Source organism: Chrysemys picta, chromosome 22 (assembly GCF_011386835.1).
Source record: "Chrysemys picta bellii isolate R12L10 chromosome 22, ASM1138683v2, whole genome shotgun sequence".
NCBI classification, from domain to species: Eukaryota; Metazoa; Chordata; order Testudines; family Emydidae; genus Chrysemys; species Chrysemys picta.
The window spans coordinates 2,492,552-2,509,359 of record NC_088812.1 but is presented as its reverse complement, the minus strand read 5'-3'; the positions used below and the strand labels follow the sequence as shown (position 1 = coordinate 2,509,359).

At 62.7% G+C, this 16,808-nt stretch overlaps 1 long non-coding RNA gene across 3 annotated transcripts in view; it reads right to left on the bottom strand.

The window, feature by feature from the left end:
* The window catches only part of LOC135977111 (uncharacterized), a 41,580-nt gene that overhangs the window by 1,397 nt on the left and 23,375 nt on the right, over positions 1–16,808 (bottom strand). The window contains exons 2-3 of one of the 3 annotated variants that reach the window (XR_010594463.1): positions 10,712–10,833; positions 5,262–6,988 (exon numbers count right to left, since the gene is read on the bottom strand). This is a non-coding gene — a long non-coding RNA (uncharacterized LOC135977111). Of the gene's footprint in view, positions 1–5,261; positions 6,989–10,711; positions 10,834–16,808 lie in introns of those variants that run through there. The other 2 variants (XR_010594464.1, XR_010594465.1) reach the window with 2 other exon arrangements.

Below are 16,808 nucleotides of genomic sequence, written 5' to 3'. Positions count from 1 at the left end.
GTGGGGGGGTTAGATGGAGGGTAGTGGTTAGATGGGGGGGTGGGGGGTCCGGACGCCTGGGTTCTGTGCCCAGCTGTGGGAGGACAGTGGGGGGGTTAGATGGAGGGTAGTGGTTAGATGGGGGGGTGGGGGGTCAGGACGCCTGGGTTCTGTGCCCAGCTGTGGGAGGACAGTGGGGGGTTAGATGGGGGGTGGGGTCAGGACGCCTGGGTTCTCTATGCCGGCCTGTGTAGCCTCCTGTGAGCTTGGCCGTGGCCGCCTCTGCCCAGTCCCGCTGCCGCCTGCGGCTCGTTCCCCGCGTGCCCCGCTAGGGGGCGCCCGCCGCCCACCGACCAGCCCGCGGGCGCCCGGCAGCGCCCAGCCCCGTGAGCTACGTGCGGCGGCGGCCGGGCTTCGCTCCGGGGCTGTTCTCGGAGCCTGCCCCGCCGGCCCCCTACGGGCTGGGAGCCGGGACTCTGCCCTTCCCACCCCATCCGGGCCCCGTGCCTCAGTTTCCCCTTCCGGCCCACGTGCGGCCGCTGCCGAGCCGGGGACGGGGCCAGAAACGCCACGAGGCGGCAGAAGGGTCACGTGACCGATTCCTGTGGCCGCATCACGGGGAGAAGCGTAACCCAGCGCGGCCGGCCCGTAATTACCGGGGGCCTGGGCTGTGGGCGGCGCAGCGCCCAGGGCAGGGGGATGGGCGCCGGGGGTGGGGGGGAGGGGAGTGTGGGGTGCCTGCGTGTGGCTGGGGGTGACCTCGAGCAACTCACGTCCTCATGCGCACGCATGCGCTGTGCCTCAGTTTCCCCATCTGTATAATGGAGCGCATGAGCCTGCCATTGGCTGCTGTGCGCGCGGGAGGGACTCGCTCACACCTGTGGCTGGGCAGCGCCTGGCGCAATGGGGCATCCGTCAGGGTCTGGGCCCTGCCCGGTGAGGGGGCCTGCATTCAGCTGGGCCTGCTCGGTGCTACCGTAATATACCTAATAATAGGCATTGGGCTCCCCCCGGCTGGGAAGCTGGATTAGATGGGGTAGGGGGGGTAGGGGGGCGCAGGCTGGGGCTGGCTCCAATGGGCCATTGGCTGGAGCGCCCCCCCCCCCCCCCCAGCCATGCCAGGGTGTAAGCGGGTTTTCCCCTGGTGGCTTTGCCTGGCTGGCCGGGGGGGGGGGGGCGGGGGGGGTTGCACTGGAGCGGCTCCGCCCAGGCAGATGCTGCTAGAACAGCGCTAAAGCAACCTGACCCAAACTGGCATGTGGGCGCCGGGGGGTGTGTGGGCGCCGGGGGGTGGGGGTGGGGGTGGGGGGGGGTGCTAGTAGGGCTGGGTCTGGTTTCGATGCAGGGAGGAAGCAGGCGATGTTGAGTTCTCCTCCCCCCCCCCATACACACCCCCAGACCCCCCCAAACTGGCTATTCCGGCCTTGTCTGTGCCGGGAGACTCCGGGGAACTTTTCACAGCCGGTAAAGTGAGACCGGGATTTACTGCTCAGCCAGTCGGACCTGCTGGAGACACAGGCCAGAGCGTCTAACCCAGAGGCCTGACTCCCCCCCCACACACACACGCCCTTCCTAGAGCTGGGAATAGCCCCCAGGCATCCAGGCCCATCCTACGCCAACACCCCCCCCCCCCCACACACACACACACGCCCTTCCTAGAGCTGGGAATAGCCCCCAGGCGTCCAGGCCCATCCTATGCCAACGCCCCCCCCCCCCCCCACACACACACACACGCCCTTCCTAGAGCTGGGAATAGCCCCCAGGCGTCCAGGCCCATCCTATGCCAACCCCCCCCCCCCCACACACACACACACGCTTCCTCCGTCGCCCAGGCCATGGGCCCTTGGCAAGCGCACGCGGTGACTGACTGGGATTTGAGACCGGGCGGGCGTGGGGGGCTGACCAGGCTCCAGGGCTATTTCCAGCTGACATTTCAGATCAAAGCGGCCCAGACAGACAACGACTTCCTGACAGGCCTTTAGCAAGGGCTGGAGAGTGACCCCCGCAGCCCCCCCACTCAGCTCCCCCAACCCACCAGCTGCTGAGGGGAGTGTGTCGTAGCTAATCCTTTGCACACGCTCAAACACCCCTTTATAACTGGGTGCCCCCCCCCCTGTGGGTGGGCGGGCTGGGGGAGGGGTGGTGGGAAAGGAACGCAGACGGCAGGAAGCGGATGGGTGCAGATGCACCGCGGAGGCCGCGGGGGACAGCTTTGGGAGGGATGGGACTTGAGTGGGCGCAGGGGTGTGGTGTCTAAGAGGCAGGATGCCTGGGTTCTAGCCCCAGCTGTGGGCATTGGGGCTAGTACTTAGAGCAGCGGGGCCTGAGTGTCTGGACACCTGGGTCCTAGTCCCAGTCCCAGCTCTGGGAGGGGCATGGAGTCAGGATGCCTGGAAGTCCCTTCCCCATGCCATGCCTCAGTTTCCCCTCTGTCCGTGGGGCTGTTACCTACTCCCAAGCAAAGTTCTCAGGCAGCACCAAGAGTGATTGAATTCAGGCTCCGGGCGTCTGCAAGTGCCCCCCACCCCCCGCCCCAGCCATACGCCCTCCAGGGATGGGGGGAGGGGAGCTGCGGTGCTGTGGCATTGGCTGGGGTCAGCTTTATAACGTGGGCACGTGTCCTGCATCAAACTCACTCCATGCAGGGCAGAGGGGGCAGCGACGAGCCAGGCAGGGCTCGTGAGCCTGGGACTTGGCCTGGCTTTGAACCAGCGGCAACGGGTTCCATACCCCGCTCCCCCAGCGAGCCACGGCGCCATGTGTTAGCGGGCGAGGCCACATGGTCACCTGCTCGCCTGGCATGTGCCCCCCACCCCCACATTGTCTCGACATCCTGTGTGTGAGCATTCCAGCCCTACCACCTCCTGCCTTGCGCGGGGGGCAGGCCAGACTGGTCTAGGCGCCAACCAGCCCGTGACTCAGAGTGGGTGGGATCGGATCCCCTTAATCCGCTAATTGCCCATGAGGCCTCGACTTGCTGAGAAACGTTCCTTTGCGCCGCACTGGGCCAGGAATTCGCCCATGGGGCTGTCCCAGAGGGACTGCGTGGGCCGGGGCTGAGCTGGGGGGGTGGGGACAGGGCTCAGCGTTGTGCATCTCAGTCAATGCAGCACCCTGTCCTGGCTTGTTTCACACGCCTGCAATCCCGGGCGTCACGTTGTTCAGCGTCAGAGCCCACGGGGAGTCGAGCACTCCTGCATTTGAGTGGTGGCCCCCCTGCCCCTAGTGCTTGCCAGCTGAGCGGGGGCAGAATCATCACCCCTGTTTTACAGAGGGGGAAATTGAGGCACCAAAGGGAGAGGTGTGTGACTTGGCCCCCCAAGGGCACGTGGTCAGTGTGTTAGCCACCGTATCCTTGCCTAATACCTGCTCTGCCTCCCTACATTTCCCTGTGTTTTCACGACGTGACTGATTTTTCCTTCACTTCCTGTCCTAAAGAGCTATGCAGCAGCGCAGCTCCCATGCCCCAGAGGTGGCCGCATCTCAGCGCTGGGTGAGCAATCCTTGTATAAAGAGCCCCCGTACCTCACCCCAGAGGTGCTGCATTTCAGTGCCAGGTGAGCACTCCTCCTGCAGCATGAAGTGACCCACTTTGAGCCCCCTCACATCCAATGGGTGCTGCCCGCCCCCTCTCTCTGTGTCACAATAGCCCTGTGGCTCCGCGTTCCCGTAAGAGACCACTCCAGGAAGCCTGTGGTTCTCCCAACCGTCTCCTCCGCTCAGGCTCCATGTGGAGGGTGGAGAAGGACAAGGCCACCGCAAATTTCCTCCCACCACTCAGGTTTCTTAACAGTGCTGCAAAGGAGGAACCGATACCCCCCTCCCCACCCCCTGCCGCTCCCGGCATGCAGGGCTGAGGCCGTACTGCTGGGCTGTGGCTTTGCTGTGGTGCTGAGGGCCTGCAGGGGGGCAGGTTGTGGGGGATATGGGAAACACCCCTCAGTTCCTTCTCGTTATCCTGGGCAGCTAGGAAGAGCAGGATGGCTGGCAAGCAATTCAAGTGCCACGCTGGGCCAGTGGCAGGTGGGTCTCTGGGGATCCCCAGCCATGCCCCTCCTCTGGGGATGTTCTTGTCGCCCGCCTCATCCGGCCCCTGGGCAGAGGGAACCCAGCCCTTCTGGGGCTCCTCTCCGCCCAGATCCATGGGAGAAGGTGGCAGTGGTGCTGGAGAAACACCCAACATGAGGGCTGGGGCCCCATGGGCGCAGCCTTCGGCCCAGCTGGACGGGCTGGAGCTCAGGTGGGGAATTGGCTTCCAAAACCACGCGGCTCGGCTGCACAGACGAGGTCTGCGCCCACCGCTCAGACTGGGTCAGCCCCCGGAGAGCCCGCGCGCGCCGGTGTCAGCGTGTTCTCCAGAACCTCAGCTTTCCTCACGAAAGAAAGGACAGGAAGAAGCCTCCCGCTGCGCCGCTTGTGGAGCCGACCTCAGAAAGGCCCCCAGGTCTGCCTGAGTTTGCAGAGAGCCTGAGCCTGGCCCAGAGAGGTGGGACCTGCCGCCTTCAGCTCAGGGAGGGGTGGACTCAGAGGTTCATTTAAATGGCCACGTCGTTAATTCTTTCATCCCTGCTGGGCACCTGGGTTAGCATTGATTCAGAGGGGAGAGCACCCAGATTGAGCCCCCTCCCCCCCCCCCGCAGCACAGCGCCCCCTAGCGCCACCCTGGGGCCCGGCCCTGGCTGCCAGGGGAGAGCGCCCCCACAGCTTTGGCTTGGGCAGTGTTCTGCTAAGGCCGTGGGGGTGGTGAGCCGTGTGCTGAGCTCTGAGCAGGGGCCGTCGCAGCCACGCGGGGGCCAGCTGGGTCTCATCCCCCTGACAGCAGAGAGCCCCCAGTGTTTGTAATAACGTGAGTGTCCCTGTAAACACCAACCCTCCGGCCCCGGCTGCCTGGCAGGGAGGGGAACTCCCCCCCGCCCCAGTTAAATTCTGCGGCTGGCTGGGCGGTCGGGCCGTGAGCCCTTCCCCCAAGCTCTGCTGAACAAAGAAACAGGGCAGAACTGGGACAGAACCCAGGTGGCCTGACTCCCATCCCCCACCCCCTCCGTTCTAACCACTAGACCCTACTCCCCTTCCTAAGATGGGACCAGAAGCCAGGACTCCCATCCGCCACCCCCTCCGTTCTAACCACTAGGCCCTACCCCCTCCTGGGATCAGAACCAGGAGTCCTGGCTCCCAGCCCCTCCCCACCCAACCCACGAGGTCACATGACACTTCCACCACTCCCCCCCCCCCGGCCCTCGCCCCCCCAGGACCTCCCGCAAGAAAAGAAATGGGTCGGAAGCTCTGACTGGTCACCAGCGTTTATTCCGGGAGCACCCGGCTGGGCTCAAAGCTTCTTAGCTTTCCCCAGTGCAGACAGCAACATAAAGCCACATACCCGCCCCCACCACAGGGGGCGCTCCGGGCACTTCACCCCACTGACGCCAATTCCATGGGGTCGCCCAGGCATACTGGGAGCAACAGCGGAGTGGAAGGAAGGAATGGGGAAGGCGCAGAGGAGGTGGAAGGAGGGAATGGGGAAGGCAGAGAGGAGATGGAAAGAGGGAATGGGGAAGGCAGAGAGGAGGAGTGGAAGGAGGGAATGGGGAAGGCAGAGAGGAGATGGAAAGAGGGAATGGGGAAGGCAGAGAGGAGGAGTGGAAGGAGGGAATGGGGAAGGTGCAGAGGAGGTGGAAGGAGGGAATGGGGAAGGCGCGGAGGAGGAGTGGAAGGAGGGAATGGGGAAGGCGCAGAGGAGGTGGAAGGAGGGAATGGGGAAGGCGCAGAGGAGTGGAAGGAGGGAATGGGGAAGGTGCAGAGGAGGTGGAAGGAGGGAATGGGGAAGGCACAGAGGAGGAGTGGAAGGAGGGAATGGGGAAGGTGCAGAGGAAGTGGAAGGAAGGAATGGGGAAGGCACAGAGGAGGAGTGGAAGGAGGGAATGGGGAAGGCACAGAGGAGGTGGAAGGAGGGAATGGGGAAGGCGCAGAGGAGGAGTGGAAGGAGGGAATGGGGAAGGCACAGAGGAGGTGGAAGGAGGGAATGGGGAAGGCGCAGAGGAGGAGTGGAAGGAGGGAATGGGGAAGGCGTAGGGGAGGAGTGGGAACTGGGGTGGGGCCCAGGATTCCCCCACCCTTGGCTGTGGAGGAATCAGCTGGTGCCGGTGATCTCCCCCGAGGCTCGGGGCTCCCTGTGCTGTGCTGGGGCAGCGGGGGCCCCTCTCCCGGCAGCGCGGGCCCCTCTCCCGGCAGCGCGGGCCCCTCTCCCGGCAGCGGGGGCTCTGGCCGGCGCGAGGCTGGAGCCCGACTCCTGTTCCTGCTGAACTGAGCCAGTTTAAGCAAAGCGACTGAGTATCAGCTCAGTAGGCACGGGAGGCAGAGCCCGGGAGCGCGGCAGGGCCCCCAGGGGACAGCAGCCGGCTGGGAACGGAACCCAGGAGTCCTGCCCCCGCCCCCCCCCCGTGCTAAGCACCTGGGGACCCCTCCGGGCGGTTCCGAGCCCCAGGGAACGGACCCCGGGGGCGGAACTTAGCCACTGTGAACACGATACGGATGCGAACTCTGTTCACAGGTGAGCTAAGCCCTGCACCCCGGTATCGGGCGGGCGCTGGGCAGCGCTGGGGGGGATTGGCTCCACCCCCCCCAGCCTCAGCTCCCTCCCCAGCTTCTGCTCCCGCCCTTCCCACAGCTCCTCCTCCTTTGCCCTGGACCCCGCTGCTTGCCCTCAGCGCCCCGTCCCGGCCCCGAATCCCCCATACCTGGCGCTGAGCTGCGTTACCGTGACGGGGGCTCGGATCCTCTTCATCTCTGGGCCCATGCAGCTGGCGGCAGAGGGCGGTGCCCCCCCTTAGCCAGTCGGTCTCCTGGGCGCTGTGGCCCGCCGCCCGTTGGAAATCCTGGCAATGTGATTTTGGGTGGTAGGATAAAAATCGCATCACCAGGAACCCCAGCTGGCAGGGGCAGGAGAAGCCGGCATGGCTGCTGTCCCCGCTGGGTGGGAGAGGCTGGGGGGACCCCACACCCCATCCAGCTGCTGAAAAGACAAGAGAGGAAGGAGTCAGCATCTGGGGAGGTGTCCTGGAGTCTCTGGTCAACATTACGCTGGCACCCGTGATTGCGGAGCGAAGAGCAGGTCAGATACACAGCTCCATCCCCAGCACTGCGCCCTATGCTCAGCTGCAGTCACCTCTGGGGTGGGGCACGGGGACTGTTCATACAGGGATCCCGCGCCCAGAGCTGAGATGCAGCTGCCTCTGGGGTGGGGGCATTTTATACAGGGATCCCTCGCCTGGCACACCTCCATGCAGCACAGCGCCCCCTAGTGCAGCACTGACAGCGAGGCGCATGCCTGCTCCTTACAGCTTAAACTCAGGGGAAACAGCCCTCTGCGAACCCCTTCGGACAGGGGGCCTCCCCGCGCCGGCTGCAGACGGGCCTGGGGACAAGGCCGGTGAACACTGGCCATTCGCTACCTCCAGGGGCCATGGGGGCCAAGGCTGCTCCGACTTATGCCTGGAGCTGGCAAGATCCCCCAGGATACTGGGAGCAAAAGGGTGGCTCCAAGTTTCTCCCTCCTCATCTCCTCCTGCCTCAACCTTGGGAACGGACTCGCTGCCAATCAGGCCCCAGGCCAGGGTTTGCATCTCTCTTGGCTGGGAAATTGCCCCCCTCCCTAACAGGGGCGCAGACCCAATGCCCCCACTGCAGTGCCTGACATGCTGAATGTCCTTAGGGCTGGGGGGCGGGGAGAGGGGAGATCAAGGAGGGGAAAGAGGAGGATGCTTCTGGTTTTCATTCAAGCAGCTGTGAAATCTGGCTGGGTCCTGCACCAGCTGGGCCTCTGAGCCTCCGCAGCAGAAGGGGGGGCTGTGTCTGAGCGTCCTGGGGTGGGGCGGGAGGATCTCGGACACCAGGCAGCCCCAGGGAGGCGGGAAACGGCCAGGGCCTGCTAGAGTGGGAGGGGGCTCGAAGGAGCCCCGACCCAGCTGTCCCGGATTGCGAGGCCAGAGAGCAGCGAGTGCTGCAGGCCTGGGGCACGGGGCGCTGCTGCACCACGGCTCTCCGGCAGCTTGCAGGTGACTGGACCGGGCTTCCTCGTAGGCACACACGTCACTCACACCTGTGCTTCGTGACATGCACACGCATACAGAAACCGCACCCACGCCAATCCTGCCGCCCCCCAGGCAGATCCCAGCCGCCCCCACGCTCATCACACTGCCCCAGCCGCATCCAGCCAAACCCGCCGCCCCCCAGAGAGATCCCATCCGCTCCCAAGCTCATCACACTGCCCCACACACACCCACGCCAAACCCGCCTCGCCCCAGGCAGCTCCCAGCCGCCCCCACGCTCATCACACTGCCCCACACACACCCACGCCAAACCTGCCACCCCCCAGGGAGATCCCAGCCGCTCCCACGCTCATCACACTGCCCCAGGCGCACCCAGCCAAACCCGCCCGCCCCCAGAGAGATCCCAGCCGCCCCCACGCTCATCACACTGCCCCACACACACCCACGCCAAACCTGCCACCCCCCAGGGAGATCCCAGCCGCTCCCACGCTCATCACACTGCCCCAGGCGCACCCAGCCAAACCCGCCCGCCCCCAGAGAGATCCCAGCCGCCCCCACGCTCATCACACTGCCCCACACACACCCACGCCAAACCTGCCACCCCCCAGGGAGATCCCAGTCGCCCCCACGCTCATCACACTGCCCCAGGCGCATCCAGCCAAACCCGCCCGCCCCAGGCAGATCCCAGCCGCCCCCACACTCATCACACTGCCCCAGGCGCATCCAGCTAAACCCGCCCCGCCCCAGGGAGATCCCAGCCGCCCCCACGCTCATCACACTGCCCCACACACACCCACGCCAAACCCGCCGACCCCCAGGGAGATCCCAGCCGCCCCCACGCTCATCACACTGCCCCAGGCGCATCCAGCCAAACCCGCCGCCCCCCAGGCAGATCCCAGCCGCCCCCACGCTCATCACACTGCCCCACACACACCCAGCCAAACCTGCCGCCCCCCAGGCAGATCCCAGCCGCCCCCACGCTCATCACACTGCCCCAGGCGCACCCATGCCAAACCCGCCGCCCCCCAGGGAGATCCCAGCCGCCCCCACGCTCATCACACTGCCCCACGCGCATCCAGCCAAACCCGCCGCCCCCCCCGGGCAGATCCCAGCCGCCCCCACGCTCATCACACTGCCCCAGGCGCACCCAGCCAAACCCGCCGACCCCCAGGCAGATCCCAGCCGCCCCCACGCTCATCACACTGCCCCAGGCGCATCCAGCCAAACCCGCCCGCCCCCAGAGAGATCCCAGCCGCCCCCACGCTCATCACACTGCCCCACGCGCATCCAGCCAAACCCGCCGCCCCCCAGGCAGATCCCAGCCGCCCCCACACTCATCACACTGCCCCACGCGCATCCAGCTAAACCCACCGACCCCCAGGCAGATCCCAGCCGCCCCCACGCTCATCACACTGCCCCAGGCGCACCCACGCCAATCCTGCCGCCCCCCAGGCAGATCCCAGCCGCCCCCACGCTCATCACACTGCCCCACACACACCCAGCCAAACCCGCCCCCCCCCAGGGAGATCCCAGCCGCCCCCACGCTCATCACACTGCCCCACACACACCCAGCCAAACCCGCCCCCCCCCCCAGGGAGATCCCAGCCACCCCCACGCTCATCACACTGCCCCAGGCGCATCCAGCCAAACCCGCCCCGCCCCAGGCAGCTCCCAGCCGCAAACGCAGAAATCACACCCACACTCACTCACACGGGCACACCCACTCAAACCCGCGCTTCGTCTTGCACACACACAGTGTCGCACGCACGCTCTCACACACGGCCCCGTGGCCAGGGAGGAGCGCCATGGCCAGTGGGAGTGGGGGGCTGGCGTGCACAGCGGGTACAGACGCTGAGCAGAGGGAATGGGCAGTGGGGACAGTGCCCCTTCCCCGCTGAAGACCCGGCTAGCCCCACGACCCGGCTGGGCCGGGCGCCAAGGGGAAGTTCGCAGTTGTGCCCACCGTGAGGAAGTGACTTTGCGCCTGCTGCGCTGGGCTGACGCTGTTTCCTAGAAGCCGGCGCCCGCCCGTCAAACCACAAGCCCATCCCCCTCCGCCCGGCAGCGCTGCGGGCTTAACCCTTTCCTCCTCCGTGCCCAGCCACATTGCCCATCATCCTGCGTTCCCATCCCCCAGCGCACGCCTTCAGCCACGCAAATCCACAGCCTGGTCTTGTCTCAGCTGGGGGTGGGGAAGAAATGGCCCAGTGGCAAGTCCTTCTGTCCCAAAGCCTTTTACAGTCTGTACATGGAGAACACGCACCCGTCACAGAAACGCAGCCACCTCTGGGGTGTGGCGCGGCGCGGGGGCTGTTCACATAGGGATCCCTTGCCCCCGGGCTGAGATGCAGCTGCCTCTGGGGTAGGGCGTGGCAGCTGTTTTCATCACAACACAGCAATGCTGCCTGGGGATTGCTCATCCCACCCTGGGGCAGCTGTTTCCCTGTTCCTGGTGCCTACGGAGACAGGAGGCAACGATTTGCTACATGGGGGAGCTGGGTGCAAGTCCCAGTCTCAGCTACTCAGCCCCCAGGCAGCTCAGGCCCCAGGCAGCAGCCCTCTCAGCATCGCTCCCCGCCCCCCCCATGGCTAGTTAGAGGAGCGGCACTGGCTGCCAATCACTGGGGCATCTCAAAGGCCAGTGGGTGTGATCTGGGGGGAGCAGGGCTGCAGTACCAGGGACTCACCAGCCGAACAGGGACACGGACACTGTCTGGAGGAGCAGGGGGTGCCCCGTCTCTTCTGGGTTCACCGCGTCAGGTCAGGTCCCTCTCTGAAATCTCCCAGGGGGCAGATCCACCTACACCTGCTGGGAGGAAGGGAAGGCAAGGTGAGCGGCTGCCCATCTGATCAGTGACTCTCCCCTGCCCCCTCATCCAATCAGAGACCCCCACCTGATCAGAGACCCCCCCCCGCTCCATCCAATCAGAGACCCCCCCACCTGATCAGAGACCCCCCCGCTCCATCCAATCAGAGACCCCCACCTGATCAGAGACCCCCCCGCTCCATCCAATCAGAGACCCCCCCCACCTGATCAGAGACCCCCCCCGCTCCATCCAATCAGAGACCCCCCCCCACCTGATCAGAGACCCCCCCGCTCCATCCAATCAGAGAACCCCTCCCGATCAGAGACCTCTCTCCTGCTCCATCCAATAAGAGACCCCCATCCAATCTGAGAACCCCCTCCTGCTCCAATGGGAGAGCCCCATCAGATCAGAGAACCCTCCTGCTCCATCCAGAGACCCCATCCAATCAGAGACCCCCACCTGATCAGAGACCCCCCCGCTCCATCCAATCAGAGACCCCCCCACCTGATCAGAGACCCCCCCCGCTCCATCCAATCAGAGACCCTTCCACCTGATCAGAGACCCCCCCCGCTCCATCCAATCAGAGAACCCCCCTGATCAGAGACCTCTCTCCTGCTCCATCCAATCAGAGACCCCTCCACCTGATCAGAGACCCCCCCCCCCGCTCCATCCAATCAGAGAACCCCCCTGATCAGAGACCTCTCTCCTGCTCCATCCAATAAGAGACCCCCCTCCAATCCGAGAACCCCCTCCTGCTCCAATGGGAGAGCCCCATCAGATCAGAGAACCCTCCTGCTCCATCCAGAGACCCCATCCAACCAGAGACCCCCCCCCCCCGATCAGAGACCTCTCTGCTGCTCCATCCAATCAGAGACCCCCATCTGAACAGAGACCCCTCCTGCTCCATCCAATCAGACACCCCATCTGATCAGCACCCCCCCCACACACATCATCCCAAGCCCCCTCACCTAAACCCCAGCCTCCTTGGGAAGATTCCCCTGGAGCTGAGTCTGCTCTGAGACCAGGAGCTCTGGGAGCCACCCCCTGGACTCAGCCCTCCCCTTCCCCTCTCGCCCCAGGACTGCCGGCCTCTTGATTCTGGAGCAGTTAAAGATGCCCCTAAAAATAGATTTTAGAAAGCACTGAGATTAAGTGGCAGCTCCGGAAACCCTGTCTCAGCAGGGTGGGGCCCTGGGCGTTCGGCTGTTTCCAGCCATCCTGTCAGACCTAGTTTATATTCGTATGTATCAACAATACGAGCTCCTGGGGCCCCTCCCAGCTGGGCCTGCGATGGACCTGACCGGGCCCTGAGCTCCCTCGAGCCCGGACCGGCACCCAAGCCCAGCGCTGGGGCCTCCTCTTCCCCCGCGGCTCTCTGCTCTAGAGTCCTGGTCTGCGCCAAATGCTGCCTGGCTGCAGAGAAGGATGAATGGGAAACTGAGAAGAGGGAAGGTCAGAGTAGGGCAGGCCTGGCTGTCTCTGTTCAGGAGGCCCAGGACGGGGATAGCAGGGGGCTGCGGTCGGGAGTGAGGGGCACTGGCAGAGGGGGGGCTGTGGGAGCCCAGGGCAGGGCTAGCAGGGGGCTGCAGTCGGGAGTGAGGGGCACTGGCAGAGGGGGGGCTGTGGGAGTCCAGGGCAGGGCTAGCAGGGGGCTGCGGGTTGGGAGTGAGGGGCACTGGCAGAGGGGGGGCTGTGGGAGCCCAGGGCAGGGCTAGCAGGGGGCTGCGGGTTGGGAGTGAGGGGCACTGGCAGAGGGGGGGCTGTGGGAGCCCAGGGCAGGGCTAGCAGGGGGCTGCGGTCGGGAGTGAGGGGCACTGGCAGAGGGGGGGCTGTGGGAGCCCAGGGCAGGGCTAGCAGGGGCTGCGGGTTGGGAGTGAGGGGCACTGGCAGAGGGGGGACTGTGGGAGCCCAGGGCAGGGCTAGCAGGGGGCTGTGGGTTGGGAGTGAGGGGCACTGGCAGAGGGGGGGCTGTGGGAGCCCAGGGCAGGGCTAGCAGGGGGCTGTGGGTTGGGAGTGAGGGGCACTGGCAGAGGGGGTGCTGTGGGAGCCCAGGGCAGGGCTAGCAGGGGGCTGCGGGTTGGGAGTGAGGGGCACTGGCAGAGGGGGGGCTGTGGGAGCCCAGGGCAGGGCTAGCAGGGGCTGCGGGTTGGGAGTGAGGGGCACTGGCAGAGGGGGGGCTGTGGGAGCCCAGGGCAGGGCTAGCAGGGGGCTGCAGTCGGGAGTGGGGGGCACTGGCAGAGGGGAGGCTGTGGGAGCCCAGGGCAGGGCTAGCAGGGGGCTGTGGGTTGCGAGTGTGTTTGGGGTGTCCGGGGGTGGAATAATGGGGAGCTGGGGGTCAGGAATGAGGGGCATCTGTGACTCAACAGCTGAGCATCAGAACAGTGACTCAATCCTACAACGATGGTGCATCGAAAATGCCTGTAAGAGCAGGGCGCACCGATTCCATTGCTAATAGAACCCAGGCGTCCTGGCTTCCAGCCCTGCCCCCAACTAGGCCACGCTGCCAGGCCCACATCCTTCACCTGCCTGACCTCCCTCAGCCCAGGGTCGGCTGTGGGGTGCCTCTCTCTTCCTGACCACATGGCCAGAGGTGAGCATGCTGGCGGGAACACCTTTCGCTCAGCCTGGGCCGCCCCAGAGCATGTGACATCTAGGGTCAAACTAGGGGTATCTCAAAGGCCAGTGGGTGTGACCTGGGCGGGCTGCAATAACAGGGACTCCCCAGCTGAACAGGGACATGGACAGCTAGTAACTAATGATCCCTACAGAGGGGAACACAGCAGGATCCGGCCTCAGCTTTCTGGCATTTAGAACAGCCTGGCTCCATGTCTGGGCTCCTAGGTGCTACCGTAAAACACCTAATACATAATGTACAGCACCCAGCACAATGGGGTCCTGGGCTATGTCTGGGCTCCTTGGTGCTACCGTAAAACACCTAATAATGAATCAGAAAGGTGGCACTCTTGCGCCAGCCGCCCTGGGACATTTCAGCACAGACCCCTGTCTGAGTTAAGAAGGAGCTCCTTCCCCACAGGACCGGTCACATGCCCCTGCCAGAACCCAGCTGGCTTCCATCCCCTCGCGGGGTTATTTTCTATCGATCATCTGCTATCGATCTGTTACATGGGCCTTGCCAGTGGTCGGTTTTATAGCCATTACAATGGTGCTGGAGACCCTAACCGAGAACTTGGTTCCCATTATGCCAGGCGCTGCATCGATGCCCCCGTTCTGTGGGGTGGGAGACAGTGGGAGGCAGTCTCTGCCCCACAGAGTTTACAATCTAAAGTCCCCCAAGGTGGGAGAAAACGGAGGCCCCGCTCACCCAGCTTCCCACGCGGGTGTCCTGTCTCCCCCTACGCTGCGCTACCCACTAGACCACACTATTGCATTCCGATGGCTTTGTCTTGTTTTAAACCCAAACTCACACGGATCAGATTTCCCAACTGGCATCCAATTCTAGGGGGCGTGAAGAGGAAACCAGCCCCGAGGGCGCAGCAGTGAATCCATAATACCCAAAGTGCAGCGCCCACTGGGGTCATGGTGTTAGCGCGTCAACCAGCCAGGAAGCAGAAACAGCTCCATGTGACCAATGAACAGCTATTCGAACATGGGAGCAACGCACCATTAGCCCTACTTCGAATGGCGAACAAATTCGTAAATGTCGGCGCTGAGGGAGAATGGATCGAATGTTGCTTGGAAGAGGTTATACCGGGAAAACGTTACTCCCTCTCAAACAATGGCCTTTAACTAGGCTTCAGGGATAGATCTGGGAACAGGAAGACGCTCCAATACGTTATTTAAGCTCTTTCAGAAACATTTGCCATCACTTCCCTGGGGCTGGAAAATATCAGATCGTTTTGTGTGTTTTCCAACCATCTCCGGGGGTTCTGGAGAAAAACAATGTAAACTGAGAAACAATGAAATAATAACAATAGTTTAAAATGACCAAATTCTCCACAATTCAGAGCATTCTTTTCCACCACTTGGAAATTGGTGATTCCTTTAAAAGGAAAACAGCAGGAAAAGAATGCCCAGAATTAATTACATTTCATGTAAAAAAGCCTTTTTATAGCAACTTTCAGCCTGTATAATTTAGTAAGCGGCATGCTGAATATAATTTTTTTCACCAATCACAAGAAGTGATAAAGCATCTGTATCCGATCGAAAACGCGAGGGGTCAGAACGTGATTAGCGGTGTCAGACTTTGGACAACAGGATATTTTACAAAAGCTGCCATCACCCAAAAGATGCATCTCCAGCAGCCCTGGGTCCCCTGGGTCCCGCTGGGCCCTGGATTTGCTTACCGAGAGGGCCCCTTGCCGAGTGCCCACGCACCACTGACTCCCTGCTGGCTTTCCCAGGGAGATTTCGCCCATTCAAGTACCAGCCAGTCCTGCCTCTGCTTGAACGTGTGCGAAGTGAGCTCATCACAAGCACAGGTGCTGCTACCGCAGGCAGGTGACTAAGCGCCGCCAACTTGGATTCAAGGGGTGGGGATTTAGGCAGTTCCATATGGAGCCAATTCATCTCAAGCTGGTTTAAAATTGAACTTCAAGGGGGTCCTTCCTCCTGGCTGGAATTTCCCCGGGGACTCCTGGGTTCTACCCCCTGCTCGACCATGGACTTGCTTCCCTTCTCGGTATTTGAAAAATATGACAATACCTAGCACTTTCCAACCCCAGAGCTCACAGTGTTTTACAAGGGAGCTCACTGTCATCACCCCCATCCTACACATGGGGAAACTGAGGCACGACGCGGGGCAGTCACGTGCCCAAGGGACCCAGCAGGCCAGTGGTGAGGCCGGTAATAGAACCCAGCACTAGGGATTATTACTCTTCAAGTCCGGATTTCCCAGGGTCTCAAGGGCCGTTTATCCCCAAAAACCCGGCTGCTGTCTTAGCGCCTGAATGAGGTTTGGATTTCCCAGTCGCAGCCCAGGCCCCGTGAGGGCTGTGTCTCCTATGGCCACATTTTCCTCAGCCCCTGAGATTGTTGAGCCATCTTGGAACAATCTGTCCCCAAGTAACAACGGTTACAATTAGAGCTTCAATTTGTCCAGCAGTACCCCTCCCCCCAATCCCGTCAAATGGCCACAGACAGAAACGCTCATGGAGGGAGAACGACCCCCGAGGAGGATAAAACAGCTCCAAGGGACGATGGGCAATGAGATGGGGAGCCGGGTGGGGAGAGGAGTGGCCTTGCCGATTCTCATGCTATGGGGTGTTTTACTTCAAGCCCCAGCTCCTGGAGTCATGTGCTAATCCAGGGCTAGGCAACGTATGTCACGCGTGCCGAAGGCGGCACGCGAGCTGATTTTCAGTGGCACTCACACTGCCCGGGTCCTGGCCACCGGTCCGGGGGGCTCTGCATTTTAATTTAATTTTAAATGAAGCTTCTTAAACATTTAAAAAAAACTTATTTACTTTACATACAACAATAGCTTAGTTCTATATTATAGACTTGTAGAAAGAGACCTTCTAAAAACGTTCAAATGCATTACTAGCACGAGAAACCTTAAATCAGAGTGAATAAATGAAGACTCGGCCCAGCACGTCTGAAAGATTGCCGACCCCTGTGCTAATCTCAGCTTTCATTTAAAAACTGTTTATTGTTTGTGTTACAGCGATGGGGAAGGAGCGGAGAAACGTCTGGGGAGCTGGCTCCAGGGCTCAGAAACCCACCCACGCGGCACGCTGGCATTTCTCTTTTGTTCTCCAAAATCTCCGTTTTAATTTTTTTTTAAAAAGCAGTAGTCGTGGTCACAAAGAAAACCTCAGGAACGTGACTCAAGTGGAAGCAATGTCTGCCCGAGTCTGCCGAGAGCCTGGAATGGGAGCTCGGAGAGATGTGAACTGCCCCATTCCACTCAGGGAGAGGGGAACGCCGATGCCACAGTGCTAAAAGTCAACAACTGCTCACTATTTCGTCCCTCCTGTAAGGGAGGCTGGCAGATCGGCCCCGTTCACTGAGAACCACC